Raw genomic sequence first — 5,530 nt, forward strand, 5'->3', positions numbered from 1 at the left:
GCATATTCGGACGTGTCAAGTGACACTAGGGTTGAGAGTTCTTGTTGGTAACTCTTGTAAGTGAGTGACACACCACGAGAGTTAGACAAAGCTAGATTGGAGAAGGTTGAGAGGGTGAGTCGAGAGGTAGCGGAGCGTCCCCTTTTCCCTCCGGTGTGATCTATCCTACCTCCACATTCCAAGATTTCTTTACGGCCATAGTAAAGTAAATGGGCTAAGGGATGACCTTCCGCTGGGGCTTAGTTGCGAGTACAACGGAGTTAAGTGTTGAAGTGATTTTAGCACCTAGGGCTTAATTGTGGTTAGGGACCTTCCACCTGGACCAAAGGGTTAGGTCTATACATAGGAATAGGGTTTATCACTTGGAATCCCTAGAACTCATTGTAATTCTATACGAGTACGAGGTTGAGAGGTTATTCAATTTTTCTTCCGGGACATGTATAGAGTTTGGCATGGTTGACCTTAGATTTGGGACCATGTATTAAAGGATCTCCATGATTCATTAATGCATTAGTTAGAAAGCATAATAGGGGGTTTTGCACTTGAAACGATTGTCCTAGGTGGAAAAATATCCGGGTACCCCATTTATCGTCGATCGCCTCCCCTATCTTTTACTTGAGCCTCCTTTATCTTTTCTTATTTTCATTTGTATTGAGTTTGTTTTCACATCACTTTCAACATATTTTTATTCTAGTTAAATAGCAATCTTGGTGGTTTTAAGCACTATTCCCTATGGATTCGACTACCCTCTCACAGGGGTATTATTACTTCGATACCCATGCACTTGCGGTTTACACGCTTATTCGGTCGTGTCAAGTTTTTGGCGCCGTTGCCGGGGAGTAGGTGTTTAGAGATACTTTACACTTTGTTTTCTTAGCTATTCATTTATTCATTCTATTTCATATTTTCTTATTCTATCATCGTTCTGATTTTTTTTTCTTTCTTTTTGGGTGCAACTGTAGGTTATGACCCAAGGGAACCCCTCAATACTGATTGAAGGAGATCCTGAGCTTGAACGTACACCGAGAAGAAAAGGGAAAGAACCTGTGCAAGAACAGTCTAATTTAGCTGATTTGGGAGTGGAAGAATCTGAAAACATGGCAAAACAGAATGAGCAACAGCGGACATTATCCGATTATGCTAGACCTTCAGTGTTGGGGACACAATCGAGCATTGTGAGTCCCCCGATTATAGCTCAAAACTTTGAGCTGAAGCTGGCATTCATCCACATGTTACAGTGGTTGATCACCCGCAAGTGTACGGGTCGCCAAGTAATACCTTGTGCAAAAGCCCAAGGATCGTATTCCACGGGGCTAAGGATCTCCTATTACTCCTCCATCACTCACTTTTCAACCTTACAACTCAAGCATGGTATACTACTCTAATACGAGCAAGAATGTAAATAAAACACAGTTATAGTAATTCCAAGGCAAGCAAGAAAATCACAAGAACAATGATGGTAAGAATAGGCCTAGGGATGAGGATTCCCAATAGGGATCATCATGATATAAGGATGCATAAAAATAAATGGCAAGGGTGATTTAGACCGATGGACCTCAAAATTAGTTCAACCCCAATTTCTCGGTGGCTAAACCCTAATCCCGTACAAATGATGACAAGGATCTCTCCTTAATCATATTCCTACGATTGCAATGAGTACAAGGAGATCACGCGATAAGGATGCACTTAACCTAAGTTTATCCTCATGGTTCGGAGGGGCTACCTACATCCAATTTCTCGGCATGTTGGTCAAAGATTACCCCTTTTAGTTCATTAACGATCTAGTACACACGAGTAGGTCACATCTACGTATACAACCTAAACAAGAACTAAGGATTTCTCCACATAATAGTTCTAGGCATGAAACACAATGAACCAAACCATAAATCACACCAATGCACTCCAAATGTAAATGTAGCATCCAAAATACATGATGACCCCCCAAGGTTCACCTACATCCGATGGCCTTGGGGGTCTAGTGTGCCATCATACAAACAAGCATATCAATCTCAACAAAAATAAGAAGTAAATGCATAAATGACACTCCCTAGTCTGAATGATGATGAAGAAGGAAAAATGCCGGCCGAATGACGCTTCCTCAAGCCCAAGGAAAGCCAAATACTCCTCCTCCTTTGTTGATGAAGCTTTCCCCTTGAGATCTAGCCCTTGATCTTCCCAAGCCTCAAAGCAAAACACTCTTCAAAATAATCTCTTCCTTTCTCCTCTCCTTCCCAAGTGCTGGCTGCCAAGGATCCTCCCAGTCTCCCCTCTGAATCCTCCTCTATATATCACTCATCCTCCCCCCAAAATGGCCTCCATCCCTAGTGGTATACCACTCTCAATGAGTTCAATCCCGGGTGGTATACTCCTCTCTATGAGGACCTCATTCAGGTGGTATACTGGCTCCATGAGGTCCTCTTAGAGCTCCTCATTGACACTGTTTGGGGTAGGCAAACTCCACAAATGCACTCGGAATAGTATTTATACTGGCTCAATGAGCACCTCATTGAGCCAGTATGCCTTCAAGCAAAACTTGTTCTCTTCATTGGCTACAGTAATCATCCTGGGCTCTATACCGGGCAGCATTGAGGCCGTATACCATAATTAGATTCCTGACTCGAAAACCCACCAGGTGCTACAGTGGCAGCTATAGTACTTTGCTACAGTGAATATGATACAGTACCATGACATTGTTTTCTTCTCTTTTTCGCCCAAATCATATCTTCGTGTCCTCCATGGCATTTTCGTGCCCTACAAAACAAATAACACACGATTATGCATAAAACGGGCATAAATTCTTATACAAATACATGCTATACGCAACAAATACATATACTAAAATACATACATTTAGACACTTATCATGCAGCAATCCACACAATTCAATGGTTTGGCCGATGAGGATCCAAACAGTCATATAGAGAACTTTCTCGACTTGTGTGATATGCTGAAGATAAACGGGGTGACGGATGATACTATCAAACTGAGAGCCTTCCCATTTTCCTTAAAGGGGAGAGCGAAGAAGTGCTACACTCATTACCTAGAGCCTCGATTACCACATGGGAGGAGATGGTAGAAGCTTTTCTTGCCCGATATTTCCCTCCCAAAAAATCCACAAAGCTTAAGAATGAGATCTCGTCCTTTTGTACAGTTGGAATTGGAGTCTCTATTTGAGACGTGGGAAAGGTTCAAGGAGCTCCTAAGAAACTGCTCACAACACGGATTCCCGGAGTGGATGATTGTTCAGACCTTTTATAACGGTTTAAATCCAAGTACAAGGCAACTCTTAGATGCGGCAGCAGGAGGTACCTTAGGTAGGAAGACCCCCGATGAGGGCCGGCAACTAATTGAAGAAATGGGGTTAAACAGCTACCAATGGAATGCTAGGGAGAAGAAAAAGGTGGCCGGTCTCCATGAGATAAATGCAGTAACCTCATTGGCGGCTCAAATGGAATCATTGACTAAGAACATAGATCTCCTAACTTTGAATTGAGTGGCGGTCGAGACTACTTGCTCCGGGTGTGGTGGAGGACATGTTCCCTCCGATTGCCCGATCTCTATTGGTGATGCATCTTCGGTTGAGAATGTCGATTTTGTGGGTAATGGCATGAGGAATCAAGGAAACCCATACAGCAAATACCTACAATCCGGGTTGGAAGAGTCATCCAAATTTCTCGTAGAGCAACCAAGGTCCACAAAAGGCCATAGGGCCACCGGGTTTCCAATAACAACAGCAAGCCCCAAACATGGAGATCCGAGTTTCAGGTTTGGAGACCAGAATGAACGATTTGGAGAAGGCCTTAACTAGGTTTGTGCAATCATCTGATACAAGGTTCCAATCAGTTGAGGCTACACTTCGCAACCACATCGCCTCTTTGAATAATCTTGAAAATCAAGTAGGGCAGATTGCGAAGTCCTTATCGGAAAGGCCACAAGGAAGCTTGCCGAGTAACACCGAGACCAACCCTAGAGAGCATGTGAAGGCGATCACTTTGAGAAGTGGTCATGAGGTTGAGGGTAAGCTTCCTAGTGAGAAGCCCAATGAACACGCACCCAAGGTTATAGAGGTTGAGAAGGAAGCAAGCAAAGAGAAGGAGGTGGCAAGTAAAGCTTCCTAGTGTGGAAAGTATCTTGCAAGGAAAGCTTCGACCATCTCATTCCAAGTCGTGATTGATGCTTTTGGCAAGGAATGAAGCCACTACTTGGCTCTTCCTTTGAGAGAGAATGGGAAAGCCCTCAATCTAATAGCATCATCTGAAACTCCGTTGATCTTCAACATGTCACAAACTTCCAAGAAGTTTTGGATGTGATTGTTTGGATACTCATTGGTCAAACTATTGAACTGAGCTGACTACTGAATCATCTTGATGAATGCCGGCTTTAGCTCAAAATTTGGTGCTGTAATCGAGGATTGCACAATACTAGATTGTGTACCCAAAACTGAGGGTCTGGCATAGTTAGGAAATGTTTTCTGTTGTTTATTCTGCTCTGCCATATTGTCTGATCCTTCAACTTCTATTTCAGCTTGATTGGACGGTTCTTGTACAGGTTCTTTACCCCTTCTTCTGAGTGTACGTTCAAGTTCAGGATCACCATCAATGAATATTGAAGGGTTCCCTAGGGCCATAACCTGAAGCTACACCAAAAGAAAGAAAAAAAATCAGAACAATGATAGAATAAGGAGATGTGAAATAGAATGAATAAATGAATAGCTAAGATAGAAAAGTACGAAGTATCTCTAAACGCCTATTCCCCGGTAATGGCACCAAAAACTTGACACTACCCTTGCGTGTGACCCGCAAGTGCACATGTTTGTCGAAGTAATAAATTCCAGTTAAGTGGGGTATCGTATCCATGGGGAATAAGGAATAGAAACACAAAGATTGCTACTTAACTGAGTGAAGATGAAACAATGATTGTGTTGATAAGATGTAATGTAGACAAAATAAAAGAAATAAGAAAGAGAGGCACAATTAAGTGAGAGGAAAAGGCAATCGATAAGAAGTAGGGTACTCGGATATAGTTCCTCCTAGGATTATCGCTTTAAGTGCAAAACCAACTATTATGCTTCCTAACTAATGCTTAATGAGTCGTGGACATTCTAAGATACACGGTCCCAAACTTAAGGTCAACTGTGACTAACTCTACACTATGCCCTGGTGGAGAAATCGATCAGTTTCAACATCTCACACTATGCAAAATCGCAAGAAGCTCTAGGGATTCAAAGTGATAAACCCTATTCCTATATGTAGACCTAACCCTTTGGTCCAGGCGAAAGACCCCTAGTTACAATTAAGCCCCATATACTAAAGTTCACTTCAACACTTCACTCTGTCGCTCGCGTAACTAAGTCCCAATGGAGTTCATCCTTTAACAATTCACTTTATTGTGACCGCAAAGAACTATAGGAAATGGAGGTAGGATAAACCACAACGGAAGGGAAAGGGGACGCTCCGCTACCTCTCGACTCATCATCTCAACCCTGTTCAATCTAGCTTTGTCTGACTCTCATCGTGTGTCACTCATCCAC

General features: G+C 42.6%; 1 non-coding gene across 1 annotated transcript; it reads right to left on the reverse strand.

The window, feature by feature from the left end:
- Positions 1–3,117: 3,117 nt before the first annotated feature.
- Positions 3,118–3,225, reverse strand: LOC120250877. The gene has a single exon (XR_005533209.1). It is a non-coding gene; the product is annotated as a small nucleolar RNA R71 (small nucleolar RNA).
- Positions 3,226–5,530: the final 2,305 nt, after the last annotated feature.

This window comes from Dioscorea cayenensis, chromosome 19, assembly GCF_009730915.1.
Source record: "Dioscorea cayenensis subsp. rotundata cultivar TDr96_F1 chromosome 19, TDr96_F1_v2_PseudoChromosome.rev07_lg8_w22 25.fasta, whole genome shotgun sequence".
NCBI lineage: Eukaryota > Viridiplantae > Streptophyta > Magnoliopsida > Dioscoreales > Dioscoreaceae > Dioscorea > Dioscorea cayenensis.